The sequence below is a fragment of the Mauremys reevesii genome, linkage group 5, assembly GCF_016161935.1.
Source record: "Mauremys reevesii isolate NIE-2019 linkage group 5, ASM1616193v1, whole genome shotgun sequence".
Taxonomy (NCBI): Eukaryota; Metazoa; Chordata; order Testudines; family Geoemydidae; genus Mauremys; species Mauremys reevesii.
In genome coordinates this window covers 77,393,707-77,411,222 of record NC_052627.1, presented here as the reverse complement: position 1 = coordinate 77,411,222, position 17,516 = coordinate 77,393,707, and the positions used below count along the sequence as shown (strand labels likewise).

Here is a 17,516-nt window from a genome sequence, read left to right as displayed (position 1 = left end):
GATTACATCAAGTATCACACATTCTACTTCTTTCTCTAAATACTATTTTATACTATTTTATGTTTTTATTGCTCCTTTTCCTGTACCATTTCTTTGATGAGGAACAGAGATCCCAAAATGTGTGTACCTAGACATGAAACTGCCTTACCACCTGGGGTAGCCCAAGATGGATTAAGGTATCAATAGAGTTGGTCCTTGGTCTAGGGCCTTGGCCTGGAATCATATGATGTTACCAGAATCTCAATTTCTTACTTTTTCCTTTTTTAAAAATGGTTTTAGACCTCATGGCTGAATGAAAAAAGAGCCAGGCATAACGCAAAGTGATGGCTCCCCAAGTGTGCAAACAGCCTAAAAGCATAAATCAGATGTAAGCTACCCCACTTATCTTAATGGGTTAACTTTAAAATCTGCTCCTCTGGTGGAGGAGCAGGGGCACATCTGCTGACACTATCTCAGCAGATTACTCTGTTTATAGGGGGCCCTCATGACACAGCATCACAACTCAGCTGAGGTGCTAGAGGATTCAGGCCCTACTCAGAGTTCTCTGGTCGGGAGACCAGGGCTGAATCCTTCCTCCTCCAGGAAGGATCCAGCGCACCCAAAGACACAGGACTGGTGGTCTTAGGAGGGAGGCTAAAGGGGAGTGGTGACAGGCTCTGCACTAGATCAGGAGACAGTTCATGAGGAATGTCTCTGTTACTGCTCAGACAGGGATGTGTCTGGATCCCCAGATTGCCTGAATCCACTCTTCCAGGTAGCTAGTGAAGAGGGAACACACCACCTCTCTCAAGGAACAGAAAGGAACAAAATAATTCCTATTCTTGAGACCTTTGAAAAAATCTTTTAGGATTTCTTAAATGTTTTTGTTAATGGAGATATTTCTTGTTTCTAGAATTTCAAAGCAAAGAACCAATTACTATTGAGAATTGCTCACCATGTATTCTGCCCTGTCCTAGGTCCTTCTGAGCCTACTTACAGAGTTTTATTTTTACCACTTACAGTTCCACACTGTTCTGATGTTGAGCAGTAATTAGCAAAATTCACTCTGACCTGACCTGTGGTTAGAGAGCATTTTACCAGTTTCTATTCAGTAGCAGGGAAGATGGGGGCACAGTGGTGCTGGTAGACTGCTCAACAGTGCTGGAATGGACATTGTATTTTAACTGCTCTTTGGAGATTTCAAACTCTTTTAGCGAAAGGACTAGGGAATTCAGGTCAGTTTTGGGTCATATTCTTTACAAATTGGAGGGAACAGAGAGAAGAGGAAAATGATTAAGGGAGTGGAAGGATTGCAATAAAAGTGAATATTAAAAGATGTATGTATATCTTAGCCTAATTGTCACTCATGCAGTCACTCCGGAGAGACAGACCTCCATCCCACTGCTCAGCACACCTGCAGCAGAACTTCCCACATTCTAGGTCCGGGCAGAGAAGAAAGGAAAAGGGGCTGCACACTTGATACTGCCAAACAGATGGGTCAGGACTGGGCAAGGAGGGACAGAAAGTGGGGCAGAGCTTTGGCTTTTCCTGACTCCCAATGCACAAGCTTGTGAAATTGAGCTGACCCAAGAGGGTGGGAGTCTTGGGTGGTGGTGGGACCTTCTTGCCCGGCCCCTGAGCTCCTGCCCCGGGAGGCTAGCCCCTAGCCCCTCCTCTATGGTTCCCCCTCCCCCGCAGCCTCAGCTCACCCTGCCGCTGGCACAATGCTCTGTGCTGTGGCAGGTGGCCTGTCCTGGAGCTCTGGGCAGTGTGGCTGTAGCACCGCCAGCCACCAGTGCTCCAGGCAGCATGGTAAGGGGGCAGGGAGTGGGAGGTTTGGATAGACGGCAGGGAGTTCAGGGTGGTGGTCAGGTGGTGTTCAGGGGTCAGGGCAGTCAGAGGGCGGGGAACAGGGGGTTTGAATGGGGGCAGGGGTCCCGGAGGGGGCAGTCAGGAATGAGAGGAGGGGTTGGATGGGGCAGTGGGGGGCAGTCAGGGGCAAGAGTTCCAGGGGCAGTCAGGGAGAAGGGGTGGTTTGATGGGGCAGAGGTCCCATTGGGGGCAGTCAGGAATGAGAGGAGGGGTTCGATGGGGTGGTGGGGGGCAGTCAGGGGAGAGGGTTCCAGGGGCTGTCAGGGGATAGGGAATGGGGGGGTTGGATGGAGCAGGAGTCCCAGGGGGGCTGCCAGGGGGCGAGAAGCAGGAGGGGTCGGATAGGGGGCAGGGCTGGCCACGCCTGGCTGTTTGGGGAGGCAAAGCCTCTGCTAACCAGCCGTCTATACAATTTTGGAAACCCAATGCAGCCCTCAGGCCAAAAGTTTGCCCACCCCTGCATTAATGTGTATCGAAAAAACTGTTGATCATACTGCCTTTGTGACATGAAAGATGATTAATGACACCCACTGGATATGAGAAAGAAGAGCTAGTAAGGTAGCCCAGAAGATATGGTCGTCTATTCTCCCATACATGTGTTCACTTATATCAGATAACTGTGAAAAGACATTCTCACCACAGGTAAAAAATGGTGAAGTCCACAGGTTTTTGCAAGGTCTTGAGTGAGCAAAGCACATCTCCCAGAGTGGAATAAAAGTCTGGATGGCTCAAGTATTGATTCTGGAAGATAAAGTTTTTTACTAGTCACCTGCTCCAATCCAGATCAGGTTGGTAGTTATAATTGCCAGAAATCATTGCTGCTTGTTTGCCTTGGCTAAATGAATGAATGGTCTCAGTTCAGTTCAAACATCCATACAATCAGCACCCTTCTTGCTAGTGTCAAATGAGAGAGCAAGGACTGAAAGGGCACAGATGCTGAGCTTTCTTCTCTCCATCAGAATGGCCTGTCCTGATCAGAGATGAAGCATGTTGGTGGGGTAATGAGGGAAAACTTGTGCTGCTACATCTCCTGCTCTCTGTCCTCTGGAGAGTGTTTTGGGGGGCCAGAAACATGGAACTGTTGATGATCACTAATTTAATTTAAAAATATGAAAAAGAAAATAAAACCCGAACAGAAGGCTGGATCCTACTCCATCACTACATCCCAGCTGTTGGAATGGCCTTTAAGGGATGTCAGCAGACAGGGCACACTATAGCTGCACTGGGAACACTCTACTTTATATCTGGGAGTAGCCTGCTGCTCTACTGGCTCCTAGTTTATAGGGGATTTATGGGGGTTTAAAGCCACCTTTATCCTGGTCTCTGCTGAGCAGCACCGAGCACAGCTCAGATGAAGAACAGGAGCCAAATAAGATTATTTTTCAAACTGACATTGCAATCTCATTTTGTGACAAGTGATGACAAATTTCCACACCCCTAAAATCTAGTGTTGCCAAAGAATAAAAGTTAGCTAATTTTGCTGCAAAAAGCAACAATCATTGGTGGAAATACTGTGGATACTTTCTAAAAGGCACAGTCACAAAGCTAAAATTTAGCTATATGTCCAGAAGGGTAGGTATCTGAATGCTCAGCTAGTGTCTTCCTATACTAAGCTCGTGTCACAAAAATAAAAATAATTTTGTAACATAATATTTAAAGATATTACTAAAAATAAGAACATTAAATACTAACTAGTATATCTAAGAAAAATATGGATGTAAGATTGATTAAATAAAACTTCACTAAATAAGTTTAAAAGAGGGAATTTGTGTTATAATTTGGATAGCTCTCATGTCTCTTATGAGTTGTTCCATAAAGTTCCCATCTCTATACAGCCGTCACTTTAGAGTAAGTTATAGCCATTATTACACCCTTTTCTCTTTTCATTTACTACTAAACTGGAACATTGAAAGGTTTGAGTTTCAAGTGTTTCTAGTTTTCATTTTTTAAAACAGGAAGTAGAGCTCCATTCTCAGTTACGATTATTCATGTGAGTATTTCTGTACTAGTGATCTCCAAGGGTAAATTCAACAGCTGTTGAATTTTTAGGAACTTAGGCACTTGATTAAAAAGAGTAAAAAAATCTGTATTGTAATAGCAAAGAAGCAAGCTTATATTTACTTTTTATTACTAAAGGAAAAAAAAAATCCAAACAGTCCCTAATTGGATTTAATTGCAGCTGCATGCAGGTCTTGTTGCAGGACCCTTATTTTAAGATGTCTTGAAATATCTGTATCTGTTCAAAATGCAGCAGTCTACAGAATAGATGTTGCTTCATTCGCTACACAAAAACCATCACTTCAAAAGCCTTTGATGAATATGAGCACAATCAAGGGCATATGAGATAGCTGCCATTTAGTTTAGCCAAAGCAATCCATGCCAACAGCAATAAACCTATCAAACTGTCATAGAGTCAAGCTGTGAGAAAAAGAGTCTTGTGATTATATGCAATAGTTTCCTTCAGTGGTTTCATAATTTCAATTTTTGTAACATTTCAAGATTTCCAATACTTATAGTAGGAATATTTTACTATAGAATATGTTCCCTGGGAGCTACTATCAACAACTTAGTGTATTGGCTTTTTTCCCCATCATTGAATCACGCACAGAAGCTCATCGGAGAAGAAATATTGTGATTACATTCATATATAAATTATTTAAATAGGTTCAGCCAATCAAAACAGAGATTTAAGCATCTATTTTCTGTGATATGTGCATATAATTCCCATTAAAAGGACACAGTCATGGTTGAGGAGCCTGAAATTGAACCTACTCCTAAAAAATAAAATTTTATATTTTTCTTGAGTCTGAAGGGCTTGTGTCCTTCAGTAGTGACCGTTCTGGACAATGAAAGTGGGGGACAACACACATACATTGTGATGGAGGATGTAAAATGAGAAAAATTAGGTGACACACATAATCAGGGGTACAGAGCAGAGGCACACACAAGATCAAGGAAGTTAAAGACAAACTCTATTTTTAATTGTTCTGCCCTAAAGTTTTCCACTATTTATGAGACTCCTTCAAGGAGATGGATTTTTTGAAGCTCAATTAATATTTTTCTCATATCCATTTTAGGTATCAGAATTGCTGCTGGCATTCCACAATAGTACTGAAAAGGGTGCACTGCAAGCAAGTAGCAGGAGCAAGAGGGAAAGGTTTCTCTGCTCTGCAAAGCACTGGGTGTTAGAAATATGCTATTTAAAGAGAAGGCAGAATAAGACTTAGCATCAATAAGAAGCCAGAATGAAGTCAGAGTAAGAGAATGGGTGACGTTTTCCCCGAGTCCCATCTTATCAGGGATATTATTTAGCAAAGGTCTGTAACTGAAACACCCACTGCCTTCTGGTAGCCTTGAGTATTTCTGAAACACCTGAAGGTATGCCAGACCACTGCACTGCTTAGTTTTACAGAACTCTATGCAAAGTTAAATGTGTGGGTGTCCCTCACCACCCAATGCCAGGTCCCCCCCTTCACCTTCAAAACATACTTTATTATCCCACTATCCACCTGCCCTCTCAGGCTGTGTATGGACACTCAAAAAAGCAGGGCAGCAATTGATTATTGAGAATTAGAAAACAGTCTCTGATAACTGTGGGAACAAGAACAGGTGAGCAGAACTGTGAAGTCCAATATAGCTGGTCTAGGACCCACTCTGACATAAGTATTCCAGCCAGCTGTGGCTGATTTTGCTTCATCTTGCTGATGCCCCTGACAAGCTGGATGTTATGCCAGGAGGACAGCTTAGTGGAGAGGTCAGATAAGAATTCTACTTCTGGAGCAGCAGCACCAGTACTGCCACCAGCATACTTTATGGAAGAGAATTACAGGCAGCAAGCCCTGATTCAGCAAAGCACTTAAGTACTGAACTTTTACTGGCTGCAATGGGACTAGAGCATATGCTTAAATTTAACCACATGCTTGCTGAATTGGAGACCTAGGGAGAGAAGGGTGGTCAGTTGAGATGTAATGTTTATGGTGCTATGGTGTGGGACAGTGTGGGAATGCGGGAATACCTTGAATAGCAGGTCTTAGGGACTGCAGGTTGTAGTGAGTAGTATTGACTAAAGGCTATCATTCTTTGACATCATTCACAAAACGTGGCAATCTCACTATTTCAAGAAGATGATAGTTTTGGAGAATCATACCATGATCACAGTTTATCATGCACATTTCTGATAATACAACAACTTCTTCAGAAGCTGAATTTTTATAAGCAGTATTATTTAGAATAATGGAAAAAAGGTGGTTCCAGTGAGGTAGGAAGTCATACATAGTCAAGTAATTCCATAAACACAATCGGACAAAGGTTCTGATACCTGAACTACCTGCATTTACCTGAACCTGTTTGCCACATACTCATTACAATTAAGGTTTTGTTTTTTTACAGCTTAGTTTTCTTATTCTGACTTTGTTGCTGTTGCTGGCTTGTGTCTTAAAGTATGTCCTGGTTGGAGCATTCCACTAGGATTCATAAATACAATTGAAGCCTGTAACTTAACAATCCATCATTATAAAGTGGACCCATGAGTCAATTATTTTTGTTTAAGATGAGGATTGTGATAAAGAGCTCACTTAAAATATTCTGCACATTGACCTCTGAATCTTAGGATGTTTCTGGTTTGTACTTCTAATTCTTTTCTGATTGCTGTTTCCTTCATTCGTAAGCTTCCTTGGTGGCATCACATAATTTTCTTTATTCTCTCCCTCACTTTGTTATTTCTGGTGGTCATTTTGATGAGTGGCATTTGCATAATATTATTTCACTTTTTTTAAATACACACTCTCATATTTCTTCCTTTCTTATCTCATCTCCTCTGTTATTTTGGTCATAGTTTCTGCTTAGCAAACCTAGTATACATAACTTTCTAGTCTCCCGGTAGTGAATTTTGTATGGGTATACTCACATCTTGAATCTGATTACCAAAAAGTTAATTAAATTAAAACAGAGTCATATAATGTGGCTCATTAAAAATATCTGGGCTTCTTTTTAAATATTTGGCAAACATTTAGTTACTTTGATGACAGGAATTTTTGCTCTCATTTTATGTCATTATACTCATGATGTACTTTTTATGTAATGGTTAACTTTAAACTATATTAAACAGAATTTACAAAGGAAAGAAATTAAAGTAACCCAGGATAATAAATATCAGAGGTCTTGCCTGACAATTTTTCTCTAGTGGATATCATAATAGTTTTAACTCCTTGTATTAGGACAGTAAACCATTCTTTTTTTTGTTTGTTTTTGGGTTTTTTTTGGCTTTTTTGTTTGTTAGGGCTTGTTACAAAGCTCATTGAAGTCAATGGGATTCTTACTAAGATTGGGTTGCTACTTTGCAGGGCCAGCTCCAGACCCCAGCGGTGGCATCCCGCGGGAGGGCGGCAGGCGGCTCCGGTGGACCTCCCGCAGGCATGCCTGCGGAGGGTCCGCTGGTCCTGCGGCTCCGGTGGACCTCCTGCAGACGTGCCTGCGGAGGGTCCGCTGGTCCCGCGGCTCCGGTGGAGCACCCGCAGGCGTGCCTGCGGGAGGTCCACCGGAGCCGCGGGACCAGCGGACCCTCCGCAGGCACGTCTGCAGGAGGTCCACCGGAGCCGCAGGACTGGCGACCGCCAAAGCGCCCCCCGCGGTGTGCCACCCTGCTTGGGGCGGCGCAAATCCTAGAGCTGCCCCTGCTACTTTGACTCCTCATCATAATGTAACAAATAACTTTAGCAATATCATTGCAGATAATAGTTTTCATTCTGGTATATGTTATAAGTACATTCTTTTCATAAAGTATCCTCTCTATTGTGTGTTTTGTAAGTATCTTTAAAACATTTTACATCAGTTGCAAGAAAGAAATTTTAAATGTATACCTTTATCTGTGCTGAACAGTAAAACAATATACATATAACACAAATACTCACAAACCCTAATGGCCAAAAGATTGTCCTTTTAAAAAAAATTTTGGTTTGCTGCCATTTGATTTTTGCTTCTGAATCACACTTATACACTCCATTCCTCAACTCCTGTGAAAAAGATCTGTGAACAATCATCTCCCATTTAAGTATATTTTATGACAAACTTTAAATATTGAGCAAGAAAGATTTAATCAATTATTCAATTTCTACTACCATCCTAGGTTCTTAAAATACAAATAAGAAAAAAGAACAGCTAACAAACTGCAGTGTTATTGCATTTAGTTTGGCAAATTTATCTTTCCTTTATCTGTTTAGAGTTTTTATTTCACTGTGCAAGCAAATTTCAACTGACAAGTATTTTTCTGGAGAACTTCAGAGCCGAATAAAAAAAAAATCTAAGATTTCAAAAGGCTAAAATTTCTAAAAGGACAACTTTATGGTTTCAAATGTTTTTTCTGTAAGCCTACCAGAGAAAAGTTCCTCTGTTGTCTTAGTCCTAAAGTGCAAATGTATAACAACAAAGTTTAGCAGACTAGAATGGCTAAGTGAGATACGATGCTCACTTTATGTGTGTGTCTCTCTCTCCATACTGTACGTACCGCCCCCCCCCCAGAGTAATGGCTATTTGCATGTGATAAATTCTAAAATCATGTGATAAATTGTGATCAGGCACCTGTTATTGCTTCATTACACTTTTTTTTTTAAACTAATCCATTTTTTTCTGGGATTACTGACATCCAATCCCCTGAGAAGCTTTCAGATACATACTTTTTTTAAAGCAGCAACCACAAAAATGTTGGCTTCCAGCTATGCAGGAAGTATGCCCTGCCTGAGTGCCTCAAAGGTTGGCAGGAAACCCTCTCCACCTTGCTTATCCTCCCTCTGCGAGTCATACGTTGGTCAGATTAGTGGGCTTCAATACCTGCTGGGAAATAACCATTTGTCAGGAGTAGGTAAAGACATAATGCCGTCTTTCACTTTGTGTAATAATTCAAACCTGTGCAAAATGAATGAAAAATAGGTGCTAAACACTACCAAATCGTAGTGTGTGTCAAATACTCCCATAGTGCTTTACACCCATCTTCCATTTACTTTACATAGATGTAAATTACCATACAAGACAAAAAGCAGTGGAGAGTCAGGTGCACAAGTAGCAGTGTGTGGTCTGAAAGCATAAGTGCTGCTGGCAACATCTGTGAAGGATCTTCTAGCCCAGGGGTAGGGAACCTATGGCACGGGTGCCGAAGGCGGCACACGAGCTGATTTTCAGTGGCACTCAAACTGCCCGGGTCCTGGCCACCAGTCTGGGGGGCTCTGCATTTTAATTCAATTTTAAATGAAGTTTCTTAAACATTTTAAAAGCCTTATTTACTTTATATACAACAACAGTTTAGTTCTATATTATAGACTTATAGAAAGAGACCTTCTAAAAACTCTAAAATATATTACTGGCATGGGAAACCTTAAATTAGAGTGAATAAATGCAGTCTCGGCACACCACTTCTGAAAGGTTGCCGACCCCTGTTCTAGCCAATTCAGTATACATACATACATGCTCTTGGTGAAAGATATAAGCTTTTGAGCTCCACAGACCAAGAGCTCTTTCACCTTGTCTCTCTATTACTATAACCTCAGTTTCATGAATCTTTATTTCTGATGGAATTAATTTTCAAAAATAAAAACAAAAGAAATGCCATACATGGGTAAGGGAGTAAAATGGGTGACATCCTTCAAAATGGGGTACAGGTGACAGGTTTGTAGGTACATTCTGAACTGTCTCTGGTGAGATCTATCCATCTGAAATTTACTTGAGATATGTCAGTCATGATTAACAATGGAATTACACAGTTTAGTACCAATTGCCCTAACTGGAATCATGAAGGAATTTTTCTCCTATGGCAAACAGGCCAAGTAATGGTGGGGGAGGAGGTTGTTGCCATTCAGAGGTTGCCATACCCATAGCTTGATGTTATTAGATTATTTGGAGTGGTTCCATAGGATATGGCCACAGCGTGCTGCACTTTGGCAGTTCCCAGCTGGTGGACAGACTCTTTAGAGCCATGACCAGAAGGCATATATAAGAGCAGTCTCACTCCTGGCTATTCTAATCTATCCTGGGACTAGAAAAACTGGCCCCAGAATCACAGAGCCATAACGAACTCCCCCATGCAGCTAAGAATCTGTCCCATTGTTTTTAGTGGAAAATGGAAAAGGATTTCAAAGAGGATAATGATAACAACAATGATTATTATTACATATGCAATTACTGTGATTGTGCATGTGCAAATTATGGCTCTGATCCTGCAATCAGATGTGTACAGGAAATCCCTATGCTTGCATGCCCATGAAGTCTGCCTGCACAAATTTCATTGCAGGATCAGAGTCTATATGTGTGTAATTTTGCAAATATTGCCCTAAATACTTTTTAAAAAGTTAAATAGTTATTCTAAATTAAATTTACGTAATACAGTCATACTTTTACTACAGTGAACATATTCTATTTCCATGTTTGTTGGCTATCTTTATTTAACCAGATTATGTGCTTTTTGAAAAATATAACCTAAAAGTCTACAGTCTGACTTGTTCCTCGTACAACTCCATTGGCTTCAAGGATTAATATATTTCCCACTGCATGTGCAGAAAATGAATCAGGAGAACCAATGATTTTAAGTGATGTTGGAAAGAAAACTGATCTCTGAGCCACATTTGTTGACACTAGTATTGGAAAATAAGCAAAGCAAAACTAAGAACACATCTTGTTCTATAACTCTATAATTAAAAGAAGGATGATTGTGTTGAACAACACTCTCACGTCCCTATTAGTACATAAAATATTTTCAGCAATAATACTTTCTCTCTGTGACTGTCGTACTTGCCCTGAAAAAATTAGCTTCCGCTTTTGAGAACTAAGACATTCTAGGAATGAAAAGAGCCTTTGGAAAGTGAAATGGCAGAATAAGACAGGATCCACACATCTGGTTTCCGGAGTGGGAGGGGGCTCATCTATCACAAAGGGAACTGAGCTTGCATCAGTTTCCACTGACATGGACCCCTGTGTCTGTGCTGAGTCCCGTGAACTTCAGAAAGCATTGGGGTCTAGTACAGGAACTTGGAAGCAGTTGTAAGGCAGAGGGCCAGAAGTACAATCACCTAGTGGCTTTTGGCTCAACCTCCACTTCCTAGCTTCTTTCCCTGCTTAATATTGGCTAAGCTTCTTCTCAGCCAGACAACAGCAGCTGTCCTGTGAAGGGCTGAGTGCTCTCCCACACAGACAGAAAAGACAGTAGTTATAGTCCCTTCTTCCTTCATTCTTAGTTCAGCAAAGCCATTACAGGTACATCTATACTGCAGTAAAAACATGTGGCACCGACTCTTGCAGCTTGGGTCAATAGACTCAGGTTTGGAGGGCTTGGGCTGCAGGGATAAAAATTGCAGAGCAGACATTCAGGCTCAGACTGGAGCCTTGGCTCTTAGACCCAGCCCCTCACATGGTTTCAGAGCCCAGGCTCCAGTCCGAGCCCAAACACATACGCTGCAATTTTTAGCCCTGGAGCCTGAGCCCTGCAAGCCTGAGTCAGCTGACCCAGGCCAGCTGTGGCTGCACTGAGAATCTTTTATGGACATATAGACATATCCTAATTTACTTCTGATGGCCAGCATGCCAGAAGAGGCTAACTCAGCTTCAAATCTCATGCTTGGTGCCCCATCTCCAACCCACGAATCACACTTATGATTCATCTTTTTGTCATGACTCAGGTGACTTGAGGTGGAAGGATGTACATCAAGAAATAACGAACCCAGCCTGTGCGTAATCTGAGTTTGTCTGAGTTTGCTTACTTGTCATTTTTGTGCACATTAGGAAATATACGGAACAGTAAAGTTGTACTTGACATGATTTTACACATTAGCACTGTTTTTTCCATAGTGAGGAGGGTTTGTTCTGGGAATGTTGGCATAAATAGTGGAATCTTAGTGAAAATCTATTTGGATAACGCCCACGTTGATAATAAAATAATATCTAAATCATTAGAAGTGCTGACCAGTAATACCAAATTCTACTATACTGACATGTTTTTTTCCTAAATTGTGGTTCTTAATAGTAGCACTGAAAACACCATTCTCAAGCTGTAGCTTTGCCTTTCAGACTATAGTATTCTTTTTACCCATCCGAACATCATTAGTATGTGCACCTCAGGCTTTCTCTGGAGAGCAAAATCACTGGGCTTCAGGAATCAAATATATGTGATTCTTTTTTTAAAGAAGTTTCAGGTAAATTATAAGTACAAGTCTACACAGATTGTATGCTGTTTCATCTTGAGGTGAGCTCTTTGCAGTCTGCCAGTCAAGTCCTCCATAGAAAAGGACATGATCATACATGAAAAGAAAAGGATTAAAAAGAAAGAGTGAGAGAGAAGATCCTTAAACACCTAGCTGTGCTTTCAGTACACCTTTGCAATCCTCATGAAGAAGGGACTGAAGGCACAATTAGGAGCATGAAGATCAATATTTTCAGTGGATGCAATGCACTAAAATCATTCATGGCTTCCCAAATGCCACTAATAGCACCACCAGATGTGCCACTTATTTAAAAATCAAGTATGTATATAGCCTTTCCTCATTTAACTCTTAAGGTTCCAACTACAGCAGGAAGATACCAAATTTGAATGATTTGGTTACTGAGTGTGTTGAAACAAAATGGAGAAAGAAATGTAAATAAGATAGTTAGCTGAATAGCTTTATTTAGCATGTGTAATTAAGTTACTTGTTTGTATTGTTTAACCCTCTTCCAAACTCCTGACAGAACATGTTCTAAGTCAGGATTTATAAAATATAGTCTTTATTTCTCCAAAAAACTACAGTAAGACAAATCTAAAATGAACACTTTTACACTCACAAATTTAGGCCCTGATCCTGCAAACATGCATGTGTGTACCTTTAGCTTCTCAGGTATTTCAGATTCAAAGACAATGCATGAGTCGCAAGCACATCTGGCAAAATGACTAACCAATGGGTGCACTCCCTTGTGGCTAGGTGTGGCATTGCAGGGTTTTCTCTCTGTAGTCCTGCCAACCCAGTCTGCTGGGTCTCTTTTTTCCTTGTGATTTGGCCCACTGGCCAGGCACCTTTTATTTCCACCCCCATTTGGAATAAACCAGGATTTTCATTCAGTAGTCCCAGGGTCTCACACCAGGTCAACATCCCAGATACAGACCTAGTAGTGCTTCTGGCACCTGATGGTTTCCCACTAGTCTGCTTAGTGAAGATGCAGGGGAACCCAGTCCCTCCTGTTAACCTGGATTCCAGCAAGTGACTATGGTCTCTCTGGTCAGACCTCTTGCTTCTTCCCTGGGCTACTTCCTACAGTGGCCCATCTTCTGCTCAGGGGGCTCTCATTCTCAGCAGGAGTCTGCTCCAGAGTCAAGCCCCTAGTCCCAGTCAGGGCCGGCTGCAGGCACCAGCTGAGCAAGCAGGTGCTTGGGGCGGCCAAGGGGAAGGGGCGGCACGTTGGGCTCTTCAGCGGCAATTCGGCGGCGGGTCCCTCGGTCCCTCTCAGAGGGAAGGACCTGCCGCTGAATTGCCACCGAAGAAGAAAGCGGTGCGGTGGAAGTGCCGCCGATCACAATTGCAGCTTTTTTTTTTTTTTTTTTTTTTCATTTTTGCTGTTTGGAGCGGCAAAAACCCTCGAGCCGGCCCTGGTCCCAGTTCTCAATATAACAAAGGAAAGCTAACTAAATTAATGGAAATAAAGAGCGACACCAGTTTCCTCTGTCCTACCAGAACCCTACAGCCATCTGTTCTACTGCTCTGTGCTTACAGGCAACCTAAGGTAGCCTGGCTCTCTCTTGTGCCCATCTCTGGGAGCTAAGAACGAGAGGTCCGTTCTGGCTCCCCCTACAAGACTGACAGAGCCCAAAGCTGCTTTTAAGCTTCTTCTTGCCTGGTGTGGAGCTTGTACATCCCATCACAGCGACCATTGGTTTATTTTGGCTGACCTTTGTTTGAATTGGATCTGGGCCCCATTTATTCTTAATCTACCACTGATAGTAGGATAATTTAACAACACAGATTTCACCTTTTGTTTATCCAAACCCTAAATGAGTGTGCAGAACCCACAGTGATGGAAAGTCTGATGGAAGGAGCTGGTAGCGGCAACTTTCTGTACACTTGGAGATGGGGGTACACAAAAGGGCAAGCATCACCTGTAAAATAGGTGATGCTGGCCTTGCAGGTCCATGGGAACTACAGAAATCCGAGGGAAACTAAAGATAATCCTCCCCCAATGTAACCTGCAAAGGATCAGGGTGGTGGAAACAGCACCTTCTTTCCTTAGGGTGAATTTCCCTTTAGTACAGTAGCAATTGACCTAGTGGCATACAATTAACAAGAGGTCATTGCCATTAGTAAAGCATTTTCATTAAAAAAAAAGGCTAAAACAAATAGGTCTAAATGGTCTTCCTACACAAGAAGCCTTCTCCACACAACCCTTGTGTAGGGCCTAGTGACAATCTGGGATTACAAGGAGTGCTTCAGGCAAAAGCTCATAGAAACTAGCTTTCATGAAGAAGGCAGCGTGGGAGCAAGAGTCCATGGTCCTGCGTATAAGGAATGCATATTACACATCCTTTCAAAGGGTATAGCAATGGGTACTTCCACAGTACTCCAGGAGACCACATACCTGCTTAGAATAGCGAGTCACTCCACACATGACCCACTGAAGGCTATGGCTGAAAGGCATTTTTAGCCCATATTCCACAACATGTTTCTCTCTCTCCTAACAATTAATATTCTGTCTCCTAACAAGAATATAGTTTATGGGCAGTCCTATGAGTCTTAATTTAATACTACACTTTTCCCCATATTGAACTACATATTTTCTTTAGCAGAAAAATAAACCAAAATAATTAAACCAAACCTAAATACACCAATATGAACAATACAATATTGTGTACAGCCCATATAATTTTCAGCTAGGAAAATTTGTTACTGGAGAAATGATGAAAGAAGAAGTTACAAATGCATTCTAAGATAAAAAGTGATATTTTTTAGCAGCCGTCACCTTTAGTTAAAGATGGTGTCTGCAACAGTTAAACTACAGTGTTTTTACAATGTCAGATCTGTTGCTTTTGTAGAAAATTAAATGAAGCCCATGTTTACTTAAAATAGGATTGGGAACTGGCTTCTAATTTTTTTTAATACTATTCATCTCTCATCAAAAAGTATTTTTCATATTAATCTAGTGAAAGCTACTTAAAGTAAAATCCAGTTTAAATAAGGACTTTTTGAAAAAAATCACTATATAAAGGAATTTATTGTGTCTTAGTTTTTACACTGTATGCAGAGGTACATCTATAGAAGAAATTATGTTGTATGGTAAATGAATCATCATATTCCCTAAATTACATATACTGTTCTATCTTTATGACAAAAAACTTTGTGAGCTGGCATTATCTTCTTTCAGTTGCTCTGCATGCACATACCTTACAATTTGAGATATAACAAAATTAGTACATTGACATGCATTTTTAACCAGTGCATAGATCACTGAATACATATTCATCCCTAGGTAAAAAACACTTAACTGGAATCTATTTCTGTAGAATAAGTAATACTGTAGAAGACTAAAATGTTTTTATCTGTAACATATAGTTAGAGCATCAATAGTATGTTTTTTTCCATATCTGTCAATGTCATTCATATTCTCTGCTCATCTTGAGGAAAGATCTGAAGTTATGATGAGCATTTAATATACAATAAATGAATTCAACAAAAACTAAAAGTATGCATATTTCCTCCCTCCAGAGGATTTCCAAATACTTCAGAAATATCAGTGAAGTCTAATAAAACTCCTGTGATAAAGGCAAATGTTGCTGTATTATTTCTAGATGCAAAGAAAGATTAAGTGTAATGCTCAAGGTTAAACAGCAAGTCACTCTGAAAGTCATAATTAAATTTCTTCTCTCAAAGCTGTGCACTAACAGGTGGACTATGTTGCCTCTCCCATGACTGTCTGATACTGTATTCTAGGTGGTATACAATATTTTCTTACTTCAGCTACAGGTGTCCTTTGAATTTAAAGATTCTGATTATAAAGGTAGCTAAATCATGAAAAAATGTTTTTAATAGTTATACAAGGACACAAAATCAAATTACATAGTTCTCCGGATGATGACAGAGATCAAATGTTCCTTCACCATATTGTATTTGCCATTTTGATATATTATAAATTAAATTTTTGTCATCAATTTTAACAATATGATTTGTCCCCTAATACCTATGCAACTGCTCCATAACATGAGAGCAAAGAGAAACATGTTTTAATTAATAAGTAAATTTAAAATGAACAAAACAAAGAATTTTTGGAACTCATGACTGCAAGAAGTCATTGACATAAATAGTGTGGCTGGACTTAAAAATTGGCCATTGTTATTAACATTTGCAGATATAAAACCCAGGAGAATGTTATAAGAGTAACTAAATCTTATGCACTGGAGTGTGAAACAATTGCCAGTGGTTGTCAATAACTAATTCCCCTCCTCTAACCTAGCCTCCTCACCCAACATTAGTTAGTTCACCTTCTGCTAAAGCAGGGGTTGGCAACCTTTCAGAAGTGGTGTGCCGAGTCTTCATTTATTCACTCTAATTTAAGGTTTTGTGTGCCAGTAATACATTTTAACATTTTTAGAAGGTCTCTTTCTATAAGTCTATAATATATAACTAAACTATTGTTGTATGTAAAGTAAATAAGGTTTTTAAAATGTTTAAGAAGCTTCATTTAAAATTAAATTAAAATGCAGAGCCCCTGGACTGGTGGCCAGGACCTGGGCATGTGAGTGCCACTGAAAATGAGCTCGCGTGCCGCCTTTGGCACGCGTGCCAGAGGTTGCCTACCCCTGTGCTAAAGCATGAAGTATACTGCAAGACACGGGATAGACAAATGATCTAATATGTGCTTTCCATTTAATTTGACAACATGAAATATTATCACAACAGGAGATGCGTCTGGATATTGGAGATGCATCTAACTTTAAAAGTCCAACCTAGACATCATTATTCCATGCGTACAGACAAACAAAACCCCTCCCGATTAGGTTTTCTACTGGCAAAATTCACATGACTAAACCGCCTTCTGCTGCAGACAGGTGTCCTTCTACATTCATTTGGCTGGCAACAAGGAAACAACTACAACTTCTCATTACATATTCAAATACATGTATTTCAACATTGCCTTTGCACCCTACTTGACAGAGAGTGGGCTCCTTCAGGTTCTCTCTCTGTTAGCTTCTGCAAAGAAACTGAACCCTGTAGGTACTCATGATAAACTGTCAACTTAAATGTCAAGTTGTTTTCATCAGTCACATCAACAGCAGGTCTTAGGCTGAATCTTTCCCTAGTTTATGCCAAGACTTTGCCTTAGTTTTGCTGCAAAACATGGAATTACCCTGTAAACTAATGTGAACTGCCTTGCCCATTAGTTCACCAATTTCATCCAGAGTACTCTTCACCTGTTAGTGAACAAGGCAATGGTGCATATTATTCTTCCCTCGATGCACATCCCATTAGCCTTCAGACGAGAACACATTCCCCCTTGTGTGTATCCAAGATGAGATTCACAGAGATTTCCATCTGTGTTAACAAAAGGATTGCTCCTTCTCCACAGCATGTGTTATTTCTATATTCATATGAGAGGGAAGCCACAGACCCAGAGTTCAGAGCCGATATGAATTTCTCCAGAGTTCAAGGACATGCAGATTCAGAGTTGCG

General features: G+C 40.8%; 1 protein-coding gene across 1 annotated transcript in view; it reads right to left on the bottom strand.

The window, feature by feature from the left end:
• TENM3 (teneurin transmembrane protein 3) overlaps positions 1-17,516 on the bottom strand; it is a 2,204,264-nt gene that overhangs the window by 861,644 nt on the left and 1,325,104 nt on the right. The window contains exon 11 of the mRNA XM_039540233.1: positions 8,523-8,676. The gene's annotated coding sequence lies outside the window, so the exon portion shown is untranslated. The remainder of the gene's footprint in view (positions 1-8,522; positions 8,677-17,516) is intronic.